Below are 12,528 nucleotides of genomic sequence, written 5' to 3'. Positions count from 1 at the left end.
AGAGCGCACACTAGTGGCTGCAGCTCCGGCCTAACACTGCTACTGCCTATAGAGCGCCCCCTAGTGGCTGCAGCTCTGGCCTTACACTGCTACTGCCTATAGAGCGCCCCCTAGTGACTGCAGCTCTGGCCTAACACTGCTACTGTCTATAGAGCGCACACTAATGGCTGCAGCTCTGGCCTAACACTGCTACTGCCTTTAGAGCGCCCAGTAGTGGCTGCAGCTCTGGCCTAACACTGCTACTGCCTATAGAGCGCCCCCTAGTGGCTGCAGCTCTGGCCTAATACTGCTACTGCCTATAGAGCGCTCCCTAGTGGCTGCAGCTCTGGCCTAACACTGCTACTGCCTATAGAGCGCCCCATAGTGGCTGCAGCTCCGGCCTAACACTGCTACTGCCTATAGAGCGCACACTAGTGGCTGCAGCTCTGGCGCTTGGAGTCCGCCAGGAGAAAAGTACAATATAAATGTTTTATCTGTGTCCGCAGAAAGTTGTGTGGACACCGCTACAATTCACAGGATCCTGTAACTGCGCACGACCAGGTCAGCAGGCCCACAGAAATACGAGAAAGGAAGGTCTGCACCAGTCCAGGTTTCCAAACTTTATTTAGGACATATCCAATATACAGACATGGATACAGGCATCAGTGTATCCATGTCTGTATATTGGATATGTCCTAAATAAAGTTTGGAGACCTGGACTGGTGCAGACCTTCTTTTCTCGTCTTTCTTCTATCTGTGTCCCTTGGGAGATCTCTGGTTCCTGTGTGTATGGATGTGATGGGAAGATCTCCATTTCCTGGACAGAAATGGCGGCATACTCCTGGGTTCAGCTCCACCCACTGAACCTGATAGGACAGATCTCCTCTACATTAAAAGAACTCCCCCCATTCTCTCTTTTCTGTCCTGGATGGAGCAGGTCTCTCCTTTAGACAGCCGGTTTTTATGTTTATCTATCATTTCCAATACACGGGTTCAGCCTGTCCAGCTTTGTGGCGTTCAGCACTGTGCTGCCTACCTGATGGCTATAGAAGCTCTTCTAGTTATATTCCATTACCCATTATACCTGCAGCCATCTGTGCCCCCCATGAGATGCTGTCACCACTACCTGTGCCCCCCCTTCAGTGATGTCACTTCCTCTGTCCCCTTCCTTAACCACTTTTCCACTGCAGTAGCGTGTATCTACGCTCCTTTTAACATCCTTTCCCCACCAGGAGCGTAGATACACGCACCCCCACCGCTTTTGCCGCTGTCTGCGCTCCAGCTCGCTCGGGCGCCCGCTGATCAATGAATGGGAAAAACCGTACCCGTTCCTTGATTTAAGCCCCCCAGCAATGATTGGCTGCTTCTATGAGAAGCAGCCTGATCATTGTGAAAAAAAAAAGTTTCCCAGCCTCATTGCACTTCCTGTAAGCGTACTTCCTATGCTTACAGGATGCATGCACAAAAAATTACTGTGGCCATCTTGTGGCCAAATAGTAAAACTACACACAAAAACATTTTTCATATATAAATATATAGTTTTACATTATAAATTAACTCATTACCTCCCACACTCCCCAATTTTTTATTTTTTTGTATTAAAAAGAAAAAAAAATACAATAAAAAAATACAGTTACCTTAGGGACAGAACTCTTTAAATATTTATGACAAGAGGGTATAACACTGTTACTTTATAAACTATGGGCTTGTAATTAGGGATGGACGCAAAACTGAAAAAAATGCAGCTTTATTTGCAAACATTGTGATAGGGACATAATTTAAACGGTTTTATAACCGAGACAAATGGGCAAATACATTTCATGGGTTTCAATTACAGTAGCATGCATTATTTAAAAACTATAATGCATACCTCCCAACATTTTAAGTGTCGAAAGCGGGACACTTAGGCCACACCCCTGGCCACGCCCCCAACCCCCTAGTCATGCCCACTGATTTTTTAATTATTTTTTTTTAAATTTATTTTTTATTAAAAATTTTGAATTAATTACTTCCGAAAGGGAGGGTGCCAGTGGGAGGGGGAGGAGGGTGGCCGAGGGGGGGGGGGGGGGGAAAGAAAACCCGATCGAGGCACCAGCCCGGGGATGCGTATGCGGCATTAATGCCGCATGGACGCTATTAAGCTTCTCCCTCCCTCCCTCCTAATGTGCCCCCAGTGTCCCCTTATGTGATTAACATTAATTAGGGGGGTTGTCAGTGGAGGGGGGGAGAATGCCCGTCACCGTGGGTGGGGAGGAGGGTGTCACTTTTAGGTGTGGGGGCGCCTGGGCAGAGAATAGAGGCGGAAAAACTGATCGAGGCTCCAGCCGCGGTAATGAGGGATGCGGGAGCCGGCTTCATGACTCCCTCCCTCCCTCTCTGAATGCCCCCTAATGTATGTCCGTGCGCCCCCTTCTCCTCCCCTCCCTATAGGCAGAGTGAGCGCAGCGGAGCGGGCAGTCGGGTCCTCTTACCGCTGATGCAGATGCACGCGTACTGTCTCTCTGGCATCGGACCTCCATGTGCTTCCTGTTTACTATGACGTCACAGGAAGCACATGGAGGTCCGATGCCAGAGACAGTACGCGCGGCGTGCATCAGCGGTAAGAGGACCCGACTGCCCGCTCCGCTGCGCTCACTCTGCCTACAGGAAGGGGAGGGGGGCACACAGACATACATAGGGGGGTATTCAGAGAGAGGGAGGGAGGGAGGAAGCAGTGAAGCTCCCGCATCCCTCATTACCGCGGCTGGAGCCTCGATCAGTTTTTCCGCCTCTATTCTCTGCCAGCCGTCGGGATTCAAGAGGGGGGGCCCGGGATAGCGGGAGGGGCCCGGGATAGCGGGAGGGCCCCCCCCCAAATCGGGAGAATCCCGACCAATCCGGGACGGTTGGGGGGTATGTATAATGGCCGAAAACTGAAAAATAATGAATTTTTTCCCACATTTTTCCTATCTTCCCATTAAAAACACATTTAGAATAAAATAATTCTTGGCATAATGTCCCACCTAAAGAAAGCCTAATTAGTGGGGGAAAAACCAAGATATAGTTCATGTCATTGCGATAAGTAATAATAAAGTTATAGACGAATGAATGGAAGGAGCGCTGAAAGGTGAAAATTGCTCTGGTGCACAAGAGGTAAAACCCCTCAGTGGTGAAGTGGCTAATGATGTCACTTCCTGTGTCCTTTCCCAGTAATGTCTCCTGAATCTACTCTGTAGTAATGTAAGCACTTCCTGTGTGCCTCTACAGTGATGTCACTTCCGGTGTCCTTCCCCAAATCTCGTGCCTCTGCTCTGTACTAACGTCAGCACTTCCGGTGTGCCCTTGCTGTGATGTCACTTCCTGTGGCCCTCATAGAATGACGTCACTTCCTGTCAGTTGCTTCAGGGCTGGCCGCTATTACGCAAGTAGAGCCGAACGCGCAGCTGTGACCCCGCCTGTGTGGGAGGAGCTGTAAATCTATTTCAGGTAGACCCCGCCCCTCCCTCGCCTGCAGGAGAAGCTCCGAGGCCCCGCCCTTTCTGGAGGCGGAGTCACGGGCTGTCTGAGGTGGTGCTGACGTCCCAGGGGGTGCGCACATATAGCTGGGGGAGGGGCTAGAAAGTCACTGAGCCGTCACCACAGCTGCTGGAGGCCCCTCCTGGCCGGCTCTGATCATCATATCAGGTGACTGTCTCCCCACCACTTCCTGCTGCTGCTCTCTGTGTCTCTGTTACCATGGCAACAGCACCATCTCCCCATAGCTCCCTTATATGTCAGTGTATGTACCCCTCTCACTCTGTTACCATGGCAACACCCCTCCCTCATATGTCAGTGTATGTACCCCTCCCCTCTCACACTGTTACCATGGCAACACCCCTCGCCCCCATACCTCCCTTATGTCAGTGTATGCTGCCTCCAACTCTCACACTGTTACCATGGCAACAGCACCCAAACACACACCGTACAATCTCCATACAATCTCCATCCCTCTGCCTGTACCACACACCGTACAATCTCCATCCCTCTGCTTGTACCACACACCGTACAATCTCCATCCCTCTGCCTGTACCACACACCGTACAATCTCCATCCCTCTGCCTGTACCACACACCGTACAATCTCCATCCCTCTGCTTGTACCACACACCGTACAATCTCCATCCCTCTGCCTGTACCACACACCGTACAATCTCCATCCCTCTGCCTGTACCACACACCGTACAATCTCCATCCCTCTGCTTGTACCACACACCGTACAATCTCCATCCCTCTGCCTGTACCACACACCGTACAATCTCCATCCCTCTGCCTGTACCACACACCGTACAATCTCCATCCCTCTGCTTGTACCACACACCGTACAATCTCCATCCCTCTGCCTGTACCACACACCGTACAATCTCCATCCCTCTGCCTGTACCGCACACCGTACAATCTCCATCCCTCTGCCTGTACCGCGCACCGTACAATCTCCATCCCTCTGCCTGTACCACGCACCGTACAATCTCCATCCCTCTGCCTGTACCGCGCACCGTACAATCTCCATCCCTCTGCCTGTACCACGCACCGTACAATCTCCATCCCTCTGCCTGTACCGCGCACCGTACAATCTCCATCCCCCTGCCTGTACCACACACCGTACAATCTCCATCCCCCTGCCTGTACCACACACCGTACAATCTCCATCCCTCTGCCTGTACCACACACCGTACAATCTCCATCCCTCTGCTTGTACCACACACCGTACAATCTCCATCCCTCTGCCTGTACCACACACCGTACAATCTCCATCCCTCTGCCTGTACCGCGCACCGTACAATCTCCATCCCTCTGCCTGTACCGCGCACCGTACAATCTCCATCCCTCTGCCTGTACCGCGCACCGTACAATCTCCATCCCTCTGCCTGTACCGCGCACCGTACAATCTCCATCCCTCTGCCTGTACCGCGCACCGTACAATCTCCATCCCTCTGCCTGTACCACGCACCGTACAATCTCCATCCCTCTGCCTGTACCACGCACCGTACAATCTCCATCCCTCTGCCTGTACCACGCACCGTACAATCTCCATCCCTCTGCCTGTACCACGCACCGTACAATCTCCATCCCTCTGCCTGTACCACGCACCGTACAATCTCCTTCCCTCTGCCTCTACCACGCACCGTACAATCTCCATCCCTCTGCCTGTACCACGCACCGTACAATCTCCATCCCTCTGCCTGTACCACGCACCGTACAATCTCCATCCCTCTGCTTGTACCACGCACCGTACAATCTCCATTCCTCTGCCTGTACCACACACCGTACAATCTCCATCCCTCTGCCTGTACCGCACACCGTACAATCTCCATCCCTCTGGCTGTACCACACACCGTACAATCTCCATCCCTCTGCCTGTACCACACACCGTACAATCTCCATCCCTCTGCCTGTACCACGCACCGTACAATCTCCTTCCCTCTGCCTGTACCACGCACCGTACAATCTCCATCCCTCTGCCTGTACCACACACTGTACAATCTCCATCCCTCTGCCTGTACCGCGCACCGTACAATCTCCATCCCTCTGCCTGTACCGCGCACCGTACAATCTCCATCCCTCTGGCTGTACCGCGCACCGTACAATCTCCATCCCTCTGCCGGTACCACGCACCGTACAATCTCCATCCCTCTGCCGGTACCACGCACCGTACAATCTCCATCCCTCTGCCGGTACCACGCACCGTACAATCTCCATCCCTCTGCCGGTACCACGCACCGTACAATCTCCATCCCTCTGCCGGTACCACGCACCGTACAATCTCCATCCCTCTGCCGGTACCACGCACCGTACAATCTCCATCCCTCTGCCGGTACCACGCACCGTACAATCTCCATCCCTCTGCCGGTACCACGCACCGTACAATCTCCTTCCCTCTGCCTGTACCACGCACCGTACAATCTCCATCCCTCTGCCTGTACCACGCACCGTACAATCTCCATCCCTCTGCCTGTACCACGCACCGTACAGTCTCCATCCCTCTGCCTGTACCACGCACCGTACAGTCTCCATCCCTCTGCCTGTACCACGCACCGTACAATCTCCATCCCTCTGCCTGTACCACGCACCGTACAATCTCCATCCCTCTGCCTGTACCACACACTGTACAATCTCCATCCCTCTGCCCAGAGATGGATCATGCACAAGGCAAACCTACACAGCTTCCTAGGGCTTAGAGAAAGTCTAGGGGCCTAGTTGATGCTAGCCCCTGCCACATCTTACTAACGCCAGGTGACCATCAGCGCTGAGCAGATCTGCTATTTTGCCTGGGGCCCCCATTCCATCCTAATCCTCTTCTGCCTCTGCCTGTAACAGGCTGTACAATCTCCATCTCCCTGCCTGTAATGTGCAGACAGAAGCACACTGTGCAGACAATGCAACAAGTTCTGAATCAGGAGGATACCGTTTACTGGCTAACTTATAAGAATGAGTAAACTTTCTGCTATTCACCCTTCACCAGACTCTGATCCTGTGTGCTGACAAGATGTTAGAGCATACACCGGTATCTTACCTTGGATGAGCTCCTGAGCTGGGATGGCTTCTTGGTCTGCTGTTAGTGTGTAGATTTCTCTCCTTCCTGTTTCTCCTCCTCCTGTTCTCCTCTCCCTGCCCCTGTGCTGTCTCCCCTTCCTGCCCCTCTCCTGTCTCTCCTTACTGCCCCTCTGCTGTGTCTGCTCTCCCTCTCCTGTCTCCTCTCCCTGCCCCTCTTCTGTGTCTCCTCTCCCTACCCTTCTACTGTCTCTCCTTACTGCCCCTCTGCTGTGTCTGCTCTCCCTCTGCTGTGTCTCCTCTCCCTGCCCCTCTGCTGTGTCTCCTCTGCCTGCCCCTCTGCTGTGTCTCCTCTCCCTGCCCCTCTGCTGTGTCTCCTCTCCCTGCCCCTCTGCTGTGTCTCCTCTCCCTGCCCCTCTGCTGTGTCTCCTCTCCCTGCCCTTCTGCTGTGTCTCCTCTCCCTGCCCTTCTGCTGTGTCTCCTCTCCCTGCCCTTCTGCTGTGTCTCCTCTCCCTGCCCTTCTGCTGTGTCTCCTCTCCCTGCCCTTCTGCTGTGTCTCCTCTCCCTGCCCTTCTGCTGTGTCTCCTCTCCCTGCCCTTCTGCTGTGTCTCCTCTCCCTGCCCTTCTGCTGTGTCTCCTCTCCCTGCCCTTCTGCTGTGTCTCCTCTCCCTGCCCTTCTGCTGTGTCTCCTCTCCCTGCCCTTCTGCTGTGTCTCCTCTCCCTGCCCTTCTGCTGTGTCTCCTCTCCCTGCCCTTCTGCTGTGTCTCCTCTCCCTGCCCTTCTGCTGTGTCTCCTCTCCCTGCCCTTCTGCTGTGTCTCCTCTCCCTGCCCTTCTGCTGTGTCTCCTCTCCCTGCCCTTCTGCTGTGTCTCCTCTCCCTGCCCTTCTGCTGTGTCTCCTCTCCCTGCCCTTCTGCTGTGTCTCCTCTCTCTGCCCCTCTGCTGTGTCTCCTCTCTCTGCCCCTCTGCTGTGTCTCCTCTCTCTGCCCCTCTGCTGTGTCTCCTCTCTCTGCCCCTCTGCTGTGTCTCCTCTCTCTGCCCCTCTGCTGTGTCTCCTCTCTCTGCCCCTCTGCTGTGTCTCCTCTATCTGCCCTTCTGCTGTGTCTCCTCTATATGCCCTTCTGCTGTGTCTCCTCTATCTGCCCTTCTGCTGTGTCTCCTCTATCTGCCCTTCTGCTGTGTCTCCTCTCCCTGCCCCTCTGCTGTGTCTCCTCTCCCTGCCCCTCTGCTGTGTCTCCTCAATCTGCCCCTCTGCTGTGTCTCCCCTCCCTGCCCCTCTGCTGTGTCTCCTCTCCCTGCCCCTCTGCTGTGTCTCCTCTCCCTGCCCCTCTGCTGTGTCTCCTCTCCCTGCCCCTCTGCTGTGTCTCCTCTCCCTGCCCCTTTGCTGTGTCTCCTCTCCCTGCCCCTCTGCTGTGTCTCCTCTCCCTGCCCCTCTGCTGTGTCTCCTCTCCCTGCCCCTCTGCTGTCTTTCCTGTCCTCCTCTCTTCCTCGGCTGTTATGTCTCTTTACTGTCTGTTTACTCTGACTTTCTGGCCATTTCCCTGTCACTTACGGGTTGCTCCTGTTATATCTTGTATTTCTGTTTCGTATCTCTTCTGATGCCTTGCTGTCTCTTTGCCTCTTAGTCTGTCTCTGCAGGCATACAAGCAGGCTCACTGCTCTCCCCCCACTGAGGGGTGTCTGTGTTCCTTGCTTTCTCCCCCCTTTAAGCAAACAGAGAGTAAAGGAGGGGGCTGCCAATGTAAGACTGCCACATCTACACACCCCATGCAGTGCACCCTCCTGATCACACATCACATCCAGTGCACCCTCCTGGCCACACATCACATCCAGTGCACCCTCCTGACCACACATCACATCCAGTGCACCCTCCTGACCACACATCACATTTAGTGCACCCTCCTGACCACACATCACATTTAGTGCACCCTCCTGATCACACATCACATCTAGTGCACCCTCCTGATCACACATCACATCCAGTGCACCCTCCTGATCACACATCACATCCAGTGCACCCTCCTGATCACACATCACATCCAGTGCACCCTCCTGATCACACATCACATCCAGTGCACCCTCCTGATCACACATCACATCCAGTGCACCCTCCTGATCACACATCACATCCAGTGCACCCTCCTGATCACACATCACATCCAGTGCACCCTCCTGATCACACATCACATCCAGTGCACCCTCCTGATCACACATCACATCCAGTGCACCCTCCTGATCACACATCACATCCAGTGCACCCTCCTGATTACACATCACATCCAGTGCACCCTCCTGATCACACATCACATCCAGTGCACCCTCCTGGCCACACATCACATCCAGTGCACCCTCCTGGCCACACATCACATCCAGTGCACCCTCCTGGCCACACATCACATCCAGTGCACCCTCCTGGCCACACATCACATCCAGTGCACCCTCCTGATCACACATCACATCCAGTGCACCCTCCTGATCACACATCACATCCAGTGCACCCTCCTGGCCACACATCACATCCAATGCACCCTCCTGGCCACACATCACATCCAGTGCACCCTCCTGGCCACACATCACATCCAGTGCACCCTCCTGGCCACACATCACATCCAGTGCACCCTCCTGATCACACATCACATCCAGTGCACCCTCCTGATCACACATCACATCCAGTGCACCCTCCTGATCACACATCACATCCAGTGCACCCTCCTGATCACACATCACATCCAGTGCACCCTCCTGATCACACATCACATCCAGTGCACCCTCCTGATCACACATCACATGCAGTGCACCCTCCTGATCACACATCCAGTGCACCCTCCTGACCACACATCACATCCAGTGCACCCTCCTGATCACACATCCAGTGCACCCTCCTGACCACACATCACATCCAGTGCACCCTCCTGATCACACATCACACCCAGTGCACCCTCCTGATCACACATCACACCCAGTGCACCCTCCTGATCACACATCACACCCAGTGCACCCTCCTGATCACACATCACACCCAGTGCACCCTCCTGATCACACATCACACCCAGTGCACCCTCCTGATCACACATCACACCCAGTGCACCCTCCTGATCACACATCACACCCAGTGCACCCTCCTGATCACACATCACACCCAGTGCACCCTCCTGATCACACATCACACCCAGTGCACCCTCCTGATCACACATCACACCCAGTGCACCCTCCTGATCACACATCACACCCAGTGCACCCTCCTGATCACACATCACACCCAGTGCACCCTCCTGATCGCACATCACATCCAGTGCACCCTCCTGACCGCACACCCCATGCAGTGCACCCTCCTGACCGCACACCCCATGCAGTGCACCCTCCTGACCGCACACCCCATGCAGTGCACCCTCCTGACCGCACACCCCATGCAGTGCACCCTCCTGGGCGGAAATTTAAATTGGATGGTTGATCGGGCCACAAAATTGGTAGATAAATTGGCACCTTTTATTAGAGCAGTAATCTGGGGTCACTAGCAGGGCTGTGGAGTTGGATTCAGATGATTTTAGTTCTGACTTCACAGCCCTGATCACTATAGAAATAATTGGCTATCAGCGATACAAACTCCTCTTCCACTCAGTGACTTGTGATCTGTTCTGGGGTGACTGGAGCAGTAATCTGTGACTTTTGCTGTGACATTCTCCCCACTCAGTGACCTGCGATCTGTTCTGAGGTGACTGGAGCAGTAATCTGTGACTATTGCTGTGACATTCTCCCCACTCAGTGACCTGCGCTCTGTTCTGGGGTGACTGGAGCAGTAATCTGTGATTATTGCTGTGATATTCTCCCCACTCAGTGACCTGCGATCTGTTCTGAGGTGACTGGAGCAGTAATCTGTGATTATTGCTGTGATATTCTCCCCACTCAGTGACCTGTGATCTGTTCTGAGGTGACTGGAGCTGTAATCTGTGACTATTGCTGTGATATTCTTCCCACTCAGTGATCTGTGATCTGTTCTGGGGTGACTGGAGCAGTAATCTGTGGCTAGTGCTGTGACATTCTCCCCACTCAGTGACCTGCGCTCTGTTCTGGGGTGACTGGAGCAGTAATCTGTGGCTAGTGCTGTGACATTCTCCCCACTCAGTGACCTGCAATCTGTTCTGGGGTGACTGGAGCAGTAATCTGTGACTATTGCTGTGAAATTCTCCCTACTCAGTGACCTGCGATCTGTTCTGGGGTGACTGGAGCAGTAATCTGTGACTATTGCTGTGACATTCTCCCCACTCAGTGACCTGTGATCTGTGCTGGGGGGACTGGAGCAGTAATCTGTGACTATTGCTGTGACATTCTCCCCACTCAGTGACCTGCGATCTGTTCTGGGGTGACTGAAGCTGTAATCTGTGACTATTGTTGTGACATTCTCCCCACTCAGTGACCTGTGATCTGTTCTGGGGTGACTGGATCAGTAATCTGTGACTATTGCTGTGACATTCTCCCCACTCAGTGACCTGCGCTCTGTTCTGGGGTGACTGGAGCAGTAATCTGTGGCTATTGTGATATTCTCCCCACTCAGTGACCTGCGCTCTGTTCTGGGGTGACTGGAGCAGTAATCTGTGATTATTGCTGTGACATTCTCCCCACTCAGTGACCTGTGATCTGTTCTGGGGTGACTGGGGCAGTAATTTGTGACGATCGCTGTGACATTCTCCCCACTCAGTGACCTGCGCTCGGTTCTGGGGTGACTGGAGCTGTAATCTGTGACTATTGCTGTGACATTCTCCCCACTGAGTGACCTGCGATCTGTTCTGGGGTGACTGGAGCTGTAATCTGTGACTATTGCTGTGACATTCTCCCCACTCAGTGACCTGTGATCTGTGCTGGGGGGACTGGAGCAGTAATCTGTGACTATTGCTGTGACATTCTCCCCACTCAGTGACCTGCGCTCTGTTCTGGGGTGACTGGATCAGTAATCTGTGACTATTGCTGTGACATTCTCCCCACTCAGTGACCTGCGCTCTGTTCTGGGGTGACTGGAGCAGTAATCTGTGGCTATTGTGATATTCTCCCCACTCAGTGACCTGCGCTCTGTTCTGGGGTGACTGGAGCAGTAATCTGTGATTATTGCTGTGACATTCTCCCCACTCAGTGACCTGTGATCTGTTCTGGGGTGACTGGGGCAGTAATTTGTGACGATCGCTGTGACATTCTCCCCACTCAGTGACCTGCGCTCTGTTCTGGGGTGACTGGAGCTGTAATCTGTGACTATTGCTGTGACATTCTCCCCACTGAGTGACCTGCGATCTGTTCTGGGGTGACTGGAGCTGTAATCTGTGACTATTGCTGTGACATTCTCCCCACTCAGTGACCTGTGATCTGTGCTGGGGGGACTGGAGCAGTAATCTGTGACTATTGCTGTGACATTCTCCCCACTCAGTGACCTGCGCTCTGTTCTGGGGTGACTGGAGCAGTAATCTGTGACTATTGCTGTGACATTCTCCCCACTGAGTGACCTGCGATCTGTTCTGGGGTGACTGGAGCTGTAATCTGTGACTATTGCTGTGACATTCTCCCCACTCAGTGACCTGTGATCTGTGCTGGGGGGACTGGAGCAGTAATCTGTGACTATTGCTGTGACATTCTCCCCACTGAGTGACCTGCGATCTGTTCTGGGGTGACTGGAGCTGTAATCTGTGACTATTGCTGTGACATTCTTCCCACTCAGTGACCTGTGATCTGTTCTGTAGTGACTGGAGCTGTAATCTGTGACTATTGCTGTGACATTCTCCCCACTCAGTGACCTGCGCTCTGTTCTGGGGTGACTGGAGCAGTAATCTGTGGCTATTGTGATATTCTCCCCACTCAGTGACCTGCGCTCTGTTCTGGGGTGACTGGAGCAGTAATCTGTGACTATTGCTGTGATATTCTCCCCTCTCAGTGACCTGTGATCTGTTCTGGGGTGACTGGAGCAGTAATCTGTGACTATTGCTGTGAAATTCTCCCCACTCAGTGACCTGCGCTCTGTTCTGGGGTGACTGGAGCAGTAATCTGTGATTATTGCTGTGATAT

General features: G+C 53.5%; 1 protein-coding gene across 2 annotated transcripts in view; it reads left to right on the top strand.

The window, feature by feature from the left end:
• Positions 1-3,357: 3,357 nt before the first annotated feature.
• The window catches only part of M1AP (meiosis 1 associated protein), a 155,136-nt gene continuing 145,965 nt past the window's right edge, over positions 3,358-12,528 (top strand). The window contains exon 1 of one of the 2 annotated variants that reach the window (XM_068273625.1): positions 3,358-3,444. The gene's annotated coding sequence lies outside the window, so the exon portion shown is untranslated. Of the gene's footprint in view, positions 3,445-3,468; positions 3,643-12,528 lie in introns of those variants that run through there. The other variant, XM_068273623.1, reaches the window with a different exon arrangement.

This window comes from Hyperolius riggenbachi, chromosome 1 (genome assembly GCF_040937935.1).
Source record: "Hyperolius riggenbachi isolate aHypRig1 chromosome 1, aHypRig1.pri, whole genome shotgun sequence".
Taxonomy (NCBI): domain Eukaryota; kingdom Metazoa; phylum Chordata; class Amphibia; order Anura; family Hyperoliidae; genus Hyperolius; species Hyperolius riggenbachi.
The sequence above is the reverse complement of the archived record's forward strand: the minus strand, read 5'-3'. Positions and strand labels throughout refer to the sequence as shown.